The 15,832-nt window shown below is 42.9% G+C and overlaps 1 protein-coding gene across 1 annotated transcript in view; it reads left to right on the forward strand.

The window, feature by feature from the left end:
* The window catches only part of stab1 (stabilin 1), a 285,696-nt gene that overhangs the window by 188,088 nt on the left and 81,776 nt on the right, over nt 1-15,832 (forward strand). The window lies entirely within an intron of this gene.

Raw genomic sequence — 15,832 nt, forward strand, 5'->3', positions numbered from 1 at the left:
GGCATTGCGCTGCGGTGGTTTGAATCATATTTGTCTAATAGATTACAGTTTGTTTCATGTAAATGGGGAATCTTCACAGACTAAAGTTAATTATGGAGTTCCACAAGGTTCTGTGCTAGGACCAATTTTATTCACTTTATACATGCTTCCCTTGGGCAGTATTATTAGACGGTATTGCTTAAATTTTCATTGTTACACAGATGATACCCAGCTTTATCTATCCATGAAGCCAGAGGATACACACCAATTAGCTAAACTGCAGGATTGTCTTACAGACATAAAGACATGGATGACCTCTAATTTCCTGCTTTTAAACTCAGATAAAACTGAAGTTATTGTACTTGGCCCCACAAATCTTAGAAGCATGGTGTCTAACCAGATCGTTACTCTGGATGGCATTTCCCTGATCTCTAGTAATACTGTGAGAAATCTTGGAGTTATTTTTGATCAGGATATGTCATTCAAAGCGCATATTAAACAAATATGTAGGACTGCCTTTTTGCATTTACGCAATATTTCTAAAATCAGAAAGGTCTTGTCTCAGAGTGATGCTGAAAAACTAATTCATGCATTTATTTCCTCTAGGCTGGACTATTGTAATTCATTATTATCAGGTTGTCCTAAAAGTTCCCTAAAAAGCCTTCAGTTGGTTCAGAATGCTGCAGCTAGAGTACTGACGGGGACTAGAAGAGAGAGCATATCTCACCCGTGTTGGCCTCTCTTCATTGGCTTCCTGTTAATTCTAGAATAGAATTTAAAATTCTTCTTCTTACTTATAAGGTTTGAATAATCAGGTCCCATCTTATCTTAGGGACCTCGTAGTACCATATTACCCCATTAGAGCGCTTCGCTCTCAGACTGCGGGCTTACTTGTGGTTCCTAGGGTTTGTAAGAGTAGAATGGGAGGCAGAGCCTTCAGCTTTCAGGCTCCTCTCCTGTGGAACCAGCTCCCAATTCAGATCAGGGAGACAGATACCCTCTCTACTTTTAAGATTAGGCTTAAAACTTTCCTTTTCGCTAAGGCTTATAGTTAGGGCTGGATCGGTGACCCTGGACCATCCCTTGGTTATGTTGCTTTAGACGTAGACTGTGGGGGGTTCCCATGATGCACTATTTCTTTCTTTTTTTGCTCCGTATGCATCACTCTGCATTTAATCATTAGTGATCGATCTCTGCCCCCTTCTCGGCATGTCTTTTTCCTGGTTCTTTCCCTCAGCCCCAACCAGTCTCAGCAGAAGACTGCCCCTCCCTGAGCCTGGTTCTGCTGGAGGTTTCTTCCTGTTAAAAGGGAGTTTTTCCTTCCCACTGTGGCCAAGTGCTTGCTCATAGGGGGTCGTTTTGACCGTTGGGGTTTTTCATGGTTATTGTATGGCCTTGCCTTGCAATATGGAGCGCCTTGGGGCAACTGTTTGTTGTGATTTGGCGCTATATAAGAAAAAAGTTGATTGATTGATTGATTGATTTAAACACATTTGTGAGAGAAGACCGAGGAGCTGCTGCAGCCAGCAGCATTTTTTGTTTGTTTGTTTTTTTTGTGCTTAGTTTTTACTGCATTGTGTACACGGCGTCGTCATGACGACACACCTCAAAGCGGGCACTGTGAAAGGGGCTTAATAAGGAATAGTCTTTGTGAAATAATGCACAGGCATCATGTAGAATCTTGTCAACAAACTGACAGCCAAAGTAGGCGTTGTATCGCGTTATCTGATTGGTCGTTATCGATAGGAGTCGCTCGATTGGCTAGGTTTTAGTGGGGGAAAATTAAGATAAAGCGAAATAAAACAATGAGTCAATGAAGCATTAGATCGAAACACTGCATCAATCTGCGAATCACTGCTTCGATTGGTTCAAGGTTCAAAGCAAAGCCGCGCTGCAGAAAAGTTGATTACTGACCCGCTGCAGGGTCTGTAATCAATGCAGAGAAATTATCATTTTCCTGACAAACACCCCCAAAAACAACGGCCACTCTGAGGGACCGATAAGGGAATCGTTAAGCATACAGGTTATTGATGAATCATTTCTTAACGATACCCTTTGGAAAGGAGTAGAATGCCACTTCCTTGTTTGTTTTGTACTTGGTGCAAGTGATAGCCGAACACTCAGTTCCTTTAGATCTTGATGTTTTTCTGATGTTGCTGGTATGATAGTTATGATCCATGGTCATGAAAAATGCACATAAACAGAAACTTTTGTCTCTAATACGACTCTAGAGTGACACAAAGACTGTGATTGTGCATCTATAGCAACACCCACTTACACACATTCAACATGGCGGCCAGCGATGTGTGTAAGCTTCAAAGAGAAAAGCATGTTCAACAGGTGCTGGCTTCATCCTTAAATAGGGGACACCTGATTCACACCTGTTTGTTCCACAAAATTGATGAACTCACTGACTGAATGCCACACTACTATTATTGTGAACACCCCCTTTTCTACTTTCTTTTTAATAATAGCTCAATTTCATAGCCTTAAGAGTGTGCATATCATGAATGCTTGGTCTTGTTGGATTTGTGAGAATCTACTGAATCTACTGGTACCTTGTTTCCCATGTAACAATAAGAAATATACTCAAAACCTGGATTAATCTTTTTAGTCACATACCACTACTATTATTCTGAACATTACTGTATATACAAATACAGATTTATTTGGAAAAACCAACACACACATTATAGTAACTTGTGTGTTGGTTTTCATAAACCGACCAACCATTGATGATAGGAAGCTCCATTTCCCATAATGCCTTTTGGCATGTGTGTGTAAATGCTAAATCCTTCCAAATTAGTACATTACTTTAAAACTAAAACATATACCTGATATTTTCAGGTGACGTTAATTTCGATAACCTGTCCGAAATGAGTTTGTTTAAAATTTTAACCATAAGTTAAAACTGCCTTGCTGTGCATGACTCCTCCCACATGTCTGAAAATAAATGATCTTTTTTTCTTCTCTTCTTTTGTCTCTGGTAGGCAGGTCTTCTCTGCTGGCAGAGGACTGAGCTCTACCTCTCATAGCTGTCTGTCTGCTACAAAACACTTATCAGGCAGGAACTATAATGTGTGATTTCAGGCTTTACAAAGATTTTTAACTGTTAAGCTTTATTCACTATGCCCACAAAAAGATATTAGCAGTCTAAAAGTCATCGGAATTAAATTTCGCTTAAGTTAATTGGTCCGCTGATGGTTTCAAAGTTAGCTGAAAGGCTAATCAGCTAACAAAAAGTTAGCATTGCTAATTAGTGGTTAGCAGATTAGCGGAACTGTGCCCACCACTGTGTTGATGTTGTAGTAAGTGTGTTGCCTCTTGGTGAAACAGCTCTTCTTAGAGTTTCACATGATATTTTAATGCGCAGAGATGCAGATGAATATTCGGTACTTGTACTTTTGGATCTGTCTACAGCTTTTGACACTGTTGATCATGGTGTTTTATTTGAGAGATTAAGGACATGGGCGGGCATTTTTGGGTCAGCCCTAGATTGGTTTTTATCCTATCTCTCTAATACCAGTTTTTCTGTTGCTGCAGCTAAATATACAGTTGTATGTAAAAGTTTGGGTACCTCTGATAATTTTCATGATTTTCCTTTATAAATCATTGGTTGTCTGGATCCGAAATTTCAGTTAAATATATCCTATAGCAGATGAACAACACTGATATTGAGAAGTGAAATGAAGTCTCTAGTATTTTACAGAAAGTGTGGAATAATTATTTAAACAAAATTAGGCAGGTGCATAAATTTGGGCATTTTGTCAGTTTGTTGATTTTAATACATTAAGCACTAATTATTGGAACACAAAATTGGTTTGGTAAGCTCAGTGACTTTGACCTCCTTACACAGATGAATCCAATCATGAGAAAGTGGTTGGGAAAGTGTAGTGGACACGGACCCACAACAGGGGGCGTAAATGGAACGGACAATGGATAAGCCAAAAATAACAATTTAATGTTGTGATGTGTGACGGAATACAGACAATTGCAGTTGAGAAGTACAGTCAATCGTACAAAAGGTGACGTGTGGACAGGCTCGAGGATAGAAGACGTCTGTCCAGAGAAGAGCCGGATCCCACACGGCTTCCACCGCCAACGGATCTGAAGAACACCGGAGCCGCCAAGTCCTGGGTCCCCAGGTGGCCACCGTCTCCAACTGTCAGACCTCGTACTGCTGGCAGAAACAGAAACAGTTAATGGTGGGTGTGTGAATACACACCCAGTAATCTCTCAGTACTCAGTTCCTCCGGGAGGGAGAACCTCCACCTCCAAATAGGAACACCCGTGCAGCTCCTGTCAGTCGCTTCTCTGGATGAGTGAGAGGCGAAGACGTCGCAAACCCACACTATGCACCAATCCAGCAGAAGACTGTATCCACAGGAACAACGGCTGCACACAGAACATATTTAGTCACGGTAAGGCACAGCAGAGAAGGTTACCTGAGTGGTAGCTGATTTCTCGGCGGGGAGGTGGAGTTGCAGTCCGCTTTTATAGTGATGTGGATGATGATAGTAGAATGAGTGACAGCTGGTGCTGTTGATGAGTGACAGCTGTCACTCTCTGTTGCTCCGACGCTCTCTCGTGCTTGAAGCCCGCACTTCAAGCAGGGCGCCCTCTGGTGATGGTAGGCCAGCAGTACCTCCTCTTCAGCGGCCACATAACAGGACCCCCCCCCGGGCCGGGAGACACCCGACCAGGCTTGTCCGGATGCCGCCGTAGAAGTTGGCCAGGAGGGCCAGATCCAGGATGAAGCTCCTCTTCACCCAGGAGCGTTCTTCAGGTCCATACCCCTCCCAGTCCACTAGATACTGGAACCCCCGACCCCCGACGGACATCCAGGAGCAGACGCACGGTCCATGCCGGCTCCCCGTCGATGATCCGGGCAGGAGGCGGCGCAGGTCCGGGGGTGCAGAGTGGTGAAGTGTGGTAGGGCTTGAGATGTGACACATGGAAAACAGGATGAATCCGCAGTGAAGCTGAAGCTGCCAGCTTCACTGCGGATTCCGGACTGAGGACTTTCAGGATGGGGAATGTTCCAATAAATCTGTCCTTGAGTTTTTGGGATTCCACTTGAAGAGGGATGTCCTTGATCGATAGCCAAACCTCCTGCCCGGGCTCATATGCAGGGGCCGGGGAACGCCAGCGGTCTGCATGGGCCTTGGCCCTCGTCCGGGCTTTGAGCAGGGCAGAACGGGCGGTACGCCACACCCGACGGCACTTCCTTAGGTGGGCCTGGACCGAGGGTACCCCGACCTCTCCCTCCACGAGCGGGAACAATGGGGGCTGGTACCCCAAACACACTTCAAACGGGGAGAGGCCGGTGGCCGATGACACTTGGCTATTGTGGGCGTTCTCGATCCAGGCCAGATGGTGACTCCAGGCCGTCTGGTGCGCGGAGGTCACGCAGCAGAGGGCCTATTTCCAAATCCTGGTTCACCCGCTCTGCCTGTCCATTCGTCTGGGGATGGTACCCGGAAGAGAGACTCACGGTGGCCCCCAGTTCCCTGCAGAAACTCCTCCAGACTTGAGAGGAGAACTGAGGACCACGATCAGAGATGATGTCTGATGGAATCCCATGCAGACACACGACGTGGTGGACCAGGAGGTCTGCAGTCTCCTGGGCCATTGGGAGCTTCGGGAGGGCCACGAAGTGGGCCGCCTTGGAGAACCGGTCCACTATCGTGAAGATGGTGGTCATGCCCTTGGACGGCGGGAGGCCTGTGACGAAGTCCAGGCCATGTGGGACCAGGGCAGATGAGGCATGGATAAAGGCTGGAGGAGACCTTGGGTCTTATGATGGTCCGCCTTGCCCCTGGCGCAGGTGGTACAGGCCTGGACGTATTCCCGGACATCGGCTTCCATAGACGCCCACCAGAAGCGCTGCCGGACCACTGCCATGGTTCTTCGCACCCCCGGGTGGCAGGAGAGCTTGGAACCGTGACAGAAGTCCAAGACCGCAGCTCTGGCCTCTGGTGGGACGTACGGTCCCCGGGTCCGGGTTCTGTGCCAGGGCCTCCCGGACGGTCTTCTCCACGTCCCAGGTGAGGGTGGCCACGACAGTGGACTTGGGGATGATGCTTTCCGTTGGGTCCGACAACTCGGCCTTGACTTCCTCCTCGTGTACCCGGGACAGGGCGTCAGATCGTTGATTCTTAGTCCCGGGGTGGTATGTGATCTGGAAGTCAAAACGCCCGAACAACAGTGACCAGCGGGCTTGCCTGGGGTTCAGACGCTTGGCGGTCCGGATGTACTCCAGGTTCCAATGGTCCGTGAAAACCGTAAATGGTACCGATGCTCCCTCCAACAGGTGTCTCCACTCCTCAAGAGCCTCTTTCACCGCCAGAAGTTCCCGATTGCTGATGTCATAGTTCCTTTCAGCCGGGGTCAACCTGCGGGAAAAATAGGCACAAGGATGGAGAAGCTTGTCGGACTCCCCGCTCTGGGATAGCACGGCTCCTATCCCTGAGTCAGAGGCATCCACTTCGACTATGAACTGGCGATTTGGATCGGGCTGCACCAGGACTGGTGCAGTCGAGAACCGGCGTTTCAACTCCCTAAACGTGGCTTTGCACCGTTCCGACCAGGTGAAGGGGACTTTAGTGGAGGTTAGGGCTGTCAGGGGGCTAACTACCTGACTGTAGCCTTTGATGAACCTCCGATAGAAATTTGCAAAGCCGAGGAACTGTTGCAGTTTCCTACGGCTTGTTGGTTGGGGCCAATCCCTCACCGCCGCAACCTTGGCCGGATCAGGGGCGACAGAGTTGGAGGAGATTATGAACCCCAGGAAGGACAAAGAAGAGCGGTGGAACTCGCACTTCTCGCCCTTCACAAACAGCCGGTTCTCCAACAACCGCTGCAGGACCTGACGTACATGCTTGACATGGGTCTCAGGATCCGGAGAAAAGATGAGTATATCGTCTAGATATACGAAGACAAACCGATGCAGGAAGTCCCGCAAGACGTCATTAACCAAGGCCTGGAACGTCGCGTGCGCATTGGTGTGGCCGAACGGCATGACCAGGTACTCAAAGTGACCTAACGGGGTGTTAAATGCCGTCTTCCACTTGTCTCCCTTCCGGATCCGAACCAGGTGGTACGCATTCCTAAGATCCAATTTGGTGAATATTTGGGCTCCATGCAGGGGCGTGAACACCGAATCCAACAGAGGTAACGGGTATCGGTTGCGAACCGTTATTTCATTCAGCCCTCTGTAATCGATGCATGGACGGAGTCCGCCGTCTTTCTTACCCACAAAAAAGAAACCCGCACCCATCGGGGAGGTGGAGTTCTGGATCAACCCGGCAGCTAAAGAATCCCGGATGTAGGTCTCCATTGATTCACGCTCTGGACGAGTGAGGTTAAGCAGGGGGAGCTGTTGCCACACGGAGCTCTCTGGCTGTGGAGCGTACGGACGGCGGCACCCTTTCGGACCCGGAAGGAAGAGGGACAGCTCATGCCCGGCCACGGCCCCCGCCCTGCTCCCGACAATGTTCCTCTAATCGGTTATCTAATCGTATAACCAGGTTAAAACCTTTATAGGTTTTATTCAGATAATAATGGACTCCTTCAACAAAAGACTAGATGGGTGTTATAACAGATCTGTGTGACCTTAAAGTAAGCCTTCAATATACTCAGAAGGAGGTTGATGATGTAAAGTTAATTTCTGATAATCTGTCACGCAAGTGTAAAGAAATAAGAAAAGACATGTCTGTCTTTGATTCCACATACAACAATGTGGTTAGCAAATTTGCAAATTTGATTACCTGGACAATCAGTCTCGACGGAATAATTTGGTGTTTGACGGAATTCAGGAGTCTGAGCATGAGAAATGGTCTGACTCTGAGAACAAGATTAGGAAGATCATCTCTGAAAAACTTAAGCTAGATCCAAGGCATATTGAAATGAAGCGTGTGCATCGTAGTGGTAATAAACCAAGACAAGGTGATGAACCCAGACCAATTGTAGTAAAGTTCTTAAGGCATAAGGATCGGATGGCTGTGCTGGAAAAGGCAAAGTTTTTAAAGGGATCAAGCATTTACATTAATGAAGATTTTTCTGACGCGGTGAGACAAAAAGGCAAAGAGCTGATTCCAGAAATGAAAAGGGCAAGACAACGAGGTGACATTGCATATTTAATATTTGACAAACTTATCGCCCATCGACCAACAAAGCCAACAAAGGTTTGACATGCATTTTTTTTTCTTAGTATCCCTACGTGATTTTGGACTCATTGTCCATCAACTCCATGAATTGTGATAACAAATGCATAAAATGTCAGAATCAATTAGGTTTACAGTTTATTACTTGTTCTCTTTGTAAAAATGTATTTCATCTTAAATGTGCATATTTTTCTAACAGAACTAAGAAAATAGATTGTACATGGATCTGTGAAAGTTGTTGCTTAATGTTCCCATTCTCTTCACTGAATGATGAAGAGTTTGAAAGATATCTTCTTGATAACTATGATGGCTTCGCTGTAAACGAGACTTTGTTATTCAACCCTTTTGAACTTGATCAAGATGATGTAACTCGTAGATTACAAGCTGATCCTGATAGGAATTTTTTCTCTAATGTAAATAACCCTAATTCATGTGATTATTATGATGAACTCAGATTTAAACATCCTCTTCAATCTTATCCTAATCCTTATAAAACATTTTCAGCATTACATTTAAATATTTGTAGTCTTCCAAACAATTATGATAAATTGACACATTTTGTATCCTCTTTGAATCATGAGTTTTCTGTAATTGCCCTTACAGAATCATGGCTGACTGGGCAGTGCAAAGACACTGGCTTGTACGAATTGCCACTTTATAACTCTTCGCACTTTGTCAGACAATCAAGGTCTGGAGGAGGGGTTTCAATATTTTTACATAAAAATCTAGATTTCAATGTCCGATTTGATCTTATGAATTCAAGTGAATCTGATTTTGAATCAATTTTCATAGAAATATTGTCTGATAGTAGAACAAAAAATCTTATCATTGGTTGTATTTATAGGCCACCAAATACAGATGTTGTAAATTTCAACCAGTGTTTTTCAAATATTCTGGAATTCATTAACAGAGAGGATAAAATCTGTCAAAATCTTGGCGACTTTAATATAAATTTGTTCAATAGGGAAACTCATTCTGCAATGAATAATTTCTTAAATTACCTCAATTACCAAACCGAAAAGACTTACAGAATATTCTGCTACATTAATAGATAATATTTTATTTAATAATTTAAATTATGCAATGACATCTGGAATATTGTTTATGGATATTTCAGATCATTTTCCAATATTTCAAATTGTGGAATTGGAAAATTGTTATATGCTAAATAAGAAGTCTACTACTTACTATAGAAATTTCAATATTACTAATAAAATGAAATTTAAGAGACTAATTGAGAACATATCCTTTGAAAAAATATATATGGAAACAGATCCCAATTTAGCCTATCAGGTGTTCATGCAAATGTTCAATGAAGCTTACGAAAAATCATTTCCAATCATTAAATTATCTGGTGATACGTCCAAAAAGCAAAACCCATGGTTTTCTAGGAGACTACAAAAATCCTTATTCAGAAAAAACAAGTTGTATAAAAAAATATTTATCATCTCCTTCACCTTTAAATTTATCAACCTATAAATTCTATAAAATTAAATACACTACGCTTGTTAGGGCTGCAAAGAAGATATAATTATTATAATACTTCAGTGACAATTTTCAAAAATCAATATACAATATTAAAGGGCCCTGGAAAATAATCAATGAACTACTTAAAAGAAAACATGTTTATCAAAATATGTCAACCTTTTCAGATGGATCTAGAAGTTTCTCTGATCCTTTTGATATTGCTTGCAAGTTTAATAATTTCTTTTCAAATGTTGGTGCTTCTCTTGCAAAGAACATTGACTCCACAAATATAAATCCTGATGATTACATTAGGATCATTTCCTTCTGTGGTTGAATTTGAACCCACAAACTCCAGTGAGGTTTGTGAAATCATTACTGGTCTGCGTCCATCTGCAGCTGGCCATGATGGAATAAGTACATCTGTTGTTAAATCTGTTATACATGAAATTTCGGAACCACTTACACGTATTTTTTCTTTGTCTTTGAAAACGGGCATAGTACCTTCTGATTTAAAGATTGCTAAAATAATACATCTATCTGTTTAAAAAAGGTGAGTCTGTATCTTTTTCAAATTATCATCCTATTTCAGTCTTGCCATGTTTTTCAAAGATCTTGGAGAAACTTGTTTATAAAAGATTAAATAATCATTTGCTTAAGAACTCAATTTTATATAATTATCAATATGGTTTTTGGAAAAATCATTCAACTTATATGGCTTTGATCAAATTATTGGATAGAATTCATTTAGCTTTGGAAAATAATGAGTTTGGTATTGGTGTGTTTTTAGATCTTTCAAAAGAGCTTTCAAAGTTAAACAAATATGGATTTAAGGCAACTGTACATACGAGGTCTGTCCATAAAGTATCGTACCTTTTTATTTTTTTTTTAAACTATATGGATTTGTCCAGCTCTCCACAATTTCACTGATACTTACTGGACTGGTAAGCATTGAAAGCCGAGATAGACATGTCCAAACTTGTCCTCTGACACGCCAAAACGGAGGTGTTCCTTTGTCTCACTTTCAAAGCGAATCGGTCGTGACGCGCGACGCCTCCGCGCGGCTTTCCATGACAAAATCTCTTGTTAAAAGTGAAATCTGCCGGAAAATGGCTGATGTCCAGCTCTTGTGATAACCAGAGAAAGAGCACATGATGGTCTCGTATCCACAGAGCCATCAGCTCAGAAATGGTCCGGTGGCTTGTGCCATGTCGTCGCAGTTCAGAGCCCGACGCGCTGAGTGTCCTTAAAGGGGTCCATAAAGCTGTACTAACAGACCTTATTCTCTGTGAAGCCCATAAAATTTTCACTGAAAGCCAGATAAATTTTTCGAATAGTTTCCAGGTGCCAGTCTCTAACAGCTTCTGAAAAACAATGAAAATCCGACGACGGGGCGGGACCACTCCTTCCACAAGGCGTGCTCACAGGCGAATGACATCACCAACAGGCGTGGAAAAATTCACGCATGCGCACAAGGGTTCAAGATTATCTGACGTGAAAACATATGAATCAAATCCATATAGTTTAAAAAAAAATAAAAAGGTACGATACTTTATGGACAGACCTCGTACATGGCTTATTATTTATTTATCTGAAAGAAAACAGTATGTTTCTCTAAACCTGGACTCAGATATCAATTGTATAGAGTGTGGAGTACCTCAAGGTTAAATTTTGGGACGTTATTGTTTATAATATATATTAGTGATTTTGCATCTGTTTCTACTACTACATTCCCTTTGTTGTTTGCTGATGATACTATTTTTTTTATTTCCAGCAAAGATATTGATAGTTTGGTCAGTACTTTAAAAGACGATCTTTGTAATTATTCAACCTGGTTCAAAGCCAATAGATTATCATTAAACATAAAAAGTCTGATTTTATGTTATTTGGTGGCAATAAAAAATGTAATCACGGTGTAATGAAAATTTGCATTGATAATGAAATAATATCAAGGGTCTCATCTGTATGTTTTTTGGGTGTGTGGATAGATGAGAAACTGTCTTGGAGAGAACATATTGATCATGTTTGTAAAAAAAAAAAAAAAAAAAAAACCAAGTCAATAGGAATCATAACCAAAATAAGATATTTAATACATCACAAACGTCTTTTAACATTACATTATAGTTTAGTTTATCCATATTTAAGTTATTGTAATATTGTATGGGGAAGTGCCTTTGCAACTTCCATCCATCCATCCATCCATTTTCGTCCGCCTCATCCGAGGTCGGGTTGCGGGGGCAGCAGCTCAAGCAAATCCGCCCAGGCCTCCTGATCCACACACACCTCCCCCAGCTCCTCTGGGGAAACCCCGAGGCGTTCCCAAGCCAGCTGCGAGACATAGTCCCTCCAGCATGTCCTGGGTCTTCCCCAGGGCCTCCTCCCGAGGGGACGTGCCCGGAACACCTCTCCAGCGAGGCGTCCAGGGGGCATCCGAAAAAGATGCCTGAGCCACCTCAGCTGGCTCCTTTCAACGTGGAGGAGCAGCGGCTCGACTCTGAGCTCCTCCCGAGTGACCGTGCTCCTCACCCTATGTCTAAGGGAGCACCCAGCCACCCTGTGGAGGAAACTCATCTCGGCTGCTTGTACTCGCGATCTTGTTCTTTCGGTCATGAGCAAAATCTCATGACCATAGGTGAGGGTCGGAACGTAGATCGATCGGTAAATCGAGAGTTTTGCCCCCCTGCTCAGCTCTCTCTTCACCACGATGGTCCTATACAGCGACCGCATCACTGCAGACGCTGCACCGATCCGTCTGTCGACCTCACACTCCATCCGTCCCTCTCTCGTGAACAAGACCCCGAGATCTTTAACTCCTCCACTTGAGGCAAGGACACTCACAACAGTTGCAAAGGTCAGGACGTGGAATGTCACCTTTGCAACTTATATAAACAAAATATTTCTTCCACAGAAAAAATTTGCTGGAATAGCTACTCGTTCGAAACCTTGTGCTCCAAGTGCACCTCTGTTTTTTTAATTGCAGCTCTTAAATATTTTCCATTTAAATATTTTCTTGACCTGTACGTTTGTTTTCAGAGCTCTCTATGATATTAAGTGGCCTTCCTTCATTAAATATTTTTTTGTGTATAACCATCAAATTCATAATTATCTGACCAGACAGGCTGCACATTTGCATTTACCGTTGCATAGAGCTACTCTTTATCAGCATCACATCAGATATCATGGCGTTAAATCTTGGAATGATATGGTACATCTTGTAAATCCATCTATCACCTTATATATATATATATATATATATATATATATATATATATATATATATATATATATATATAAGGCCCGAAGTGGCAGGCCAAGAAAAATCTCAGATAAGCTGAAGTGAAGGATGGTGAGAACAGTTATAGTCAACCCACAGACCTGCTCCAAAGACCTACATGATCTTGCTGCAGATAGTGTCTCTGTGCATCGTTCAACTATACAGCGCACTTTGTACAAAGAGATGCTGTATGATGCTGTAATGCAGAGGAAGCCTTTTCTGCGTACATGCCACAAACAGAGTTGCTTGAGGTATGCTGAAGTACATTTGGACAAGCCAGCTTCATTTTGGAATTAGGTGCTGTGGACTGATGAAACTAAAACTGAGTTATTTGGACATAAGGGGCGGTATGCATGGCAGAAAAAGAACACAGCATTCCAAGAAAAATGTTTGTTTCCTTCAGTAAAATTTGGAGGTGTTTCCATCATGCTGTGGGGCTGTGTGGCCAGTGCAGGTACTGGGAATCTTGTTAAAGTTGAGGGTTGCATGGATTCCAGTCAATATCAGCAGATTCTTGAGAACAATGTTGATGAATCAGTGACAAAGTTGAAGTTACGCCGAGGCTGGATCTTTCAACAAGACAACGACCCTAAACACTGCTCAAAATCTACTAAGGCATTCATGCAGAGGAACAAGTACAATGTTCTGGAATGGCCATCTCAGTCCCCAGACCTGAATATTATTGAAAATCTGTGGTGTGATTTTAAGCAGGCTGTCCATGCTCGGCAACCAACAAAGCTGAGATGTTTTGTAAAGACGAATGGTCCAAAATACCTTCAACCAGAATCCAGACTCTCATTGGAAGCTATAGGAAGCTTTTAGAGGCTGTTATTTCTGCAAAAGGAGGATCTACTAAATATTGATGTATTTTTTTCTGTTGGGGTGCCAAAATTTATGCACTTGCCTAATTTTGTTTAAATAGTTATTGCACACTTTCTGTAAATACTAGAAACTTCATTTCACTTCTAAAATATCACTGTGTTTGTCTGCTATTTAACTGAAATTTCAGATCCAGACAACCAATAATTTATAAAGGAAAATCATGAAAATTATCAGGGGGGCCCAAACTTTTGCATACAACTGTACATCCTCTTCCTCCATTCTGTCATGTGGTGTACCCAAGGTTCTGTTCTGGGACCTGTTTTATATGCATTGTACTTGCTCCCACTTGGACATATTTTGAGTTCCTTTAATGATGTATCATATCATTGTTATGCAGATGACATACAGCTGTACATCTCCTTTTCTCTGCAAAGTTTCTACAGTATCTGTTCTTCAAAACTGTATTGATGTCATAAAAACCTGGATGGCTGCTAACTATTTGTTACTTAATACAGCAAAAACTAAAGTCCTTGTTTCTGCCCCTGAGGAGTATGTTCCCTATCCTCTTTTGTTCATTAAGCACTCAGAATTTTAGGTGTTAAATTTGTCCAAATTCTCAAATTTGACACACACGTTACCTGTCTTGATGTTTCTTTCACTTATGGAACATTGCCCACCTTAGAAACATTGTGTCTCGGGCTGAGCTGGAACAGATCATTCATGCTTTTATTTCTTCACATCTCAATTACTGTAATTCGCTGTTCCCTAGCCTCAGACAGTCTTTGCTGGACCGCCATCAAATGGTCCAGAATGTGGCTGCAAGGCTCCTTACAAGGTCTTCTAAGTGGTCTCATGTAACACGCATTCTGTCCTCTTTGCATTGGCTCCCAGTTCAGTTCAGACTGTAATTTAAAATATTGGTGATGACTTTTAGAGCTCTGCACAGTCAAACGGCACTTTACATCAGTGAACTCTTGCACCCGTATGTGACAAGCAGGTCTCTGAGGTCCTTGGACCAGAACCTGTTGGCTGTACCAAGGTCAGGGCTGAAGACCAAAGGAGATTGTGCATTTGAGGTTGTGGCACCCAAACTGTGGCATGCACTTACGCCACACCTATGCTCTGTGGACTCTGTTGGAACTTTTAAGGAGAAGCTCAAGACCTATGTGTACAGACTTGCTTTTAACTAGTTTTATGTCATTGCTGTTTTTAGATTCTGTATTTTTATTTCTGTGTTCTTAAATTCCTGTAAAGCACTTTGTGATTTTATCTTGAAAGGTGCTACACAAATAAACTTACTTACTGGTGCAGGAGGCAGGATTACTGCCTGTGATCCAGATGTCCTTTCACCAGCCCTTCACCATGTTCTGGCCGACAGACGCGGCTCTCAACACGCTGTCGCCTACCAGACATCGCTGGCTCTTCAGTCCTGACCACCAAGATCAGCTGACTGCGACTGTCAAAGCACACATCATACGCAATGCCAAGGTGGGTAAAGTTAGAATCGGACTGCCTCAAATGTAGCACGATAACTGTGTCAGCTACGAGCAAACATCAAAGACACTGTGGATCAAATCAGACCCGGTGTCACAGACTGGATGGTCCCCCCTAAAGATTGATCCATGCTGCCTTTACTGCACATGCGTCATTTGGGACCACAGCAGCTCGTCTGAGACGGACTCTCTTCACCCAAAATGATCAAATGGATTAATGTGATTATTAACTATCAAATGACAAAGTAAAACCTCTTAAATCATTCTAAAGTCAGTTTTAAGCAGAAACGAGGTGATAATTGGTGACGCTTTGAAATGACCGACACACAGTGAACGCAACAGGAGCAGCTCGTGGAGCCGCAGCACTCTGATCACTTCCTCCATCTTTTATGATGAAATAATGCTGAATTTATGTGTAAATGATTGTTGTACAAAAACTTCGGATATCTGTGGTTGATACAGATGATAACTGGAGGCAGTTTGAAGCAGAAACAAGGTGATAATCAGTGAACTGCGGCTAATGACGCATGCGCAGTGAAGGCAGGGAGGAGTGACTTTTTCGTTGGGATCGTTCGGTCAGCGACACCAGTGTTATGTCAGATTGTTTCTGTTAAGTCCTCTGCCTCCATCCTTTG

Source organism: Thalassophryne amazonica, chromosome 3 (genome assembly GCF_902500255.1).
Source record: "Thalassophryne amazonica chromosome 3, fThaAma1.1, whole genome shotgun sequence".
Taxonomy (NCBI): domain Eukaryota; kingdom Metazoa; phylum Chordata; class Actinopteri; order Batrachoidiformes; family Batrachoididae; genus Thalassophryne; species Thalassophryne amazonica.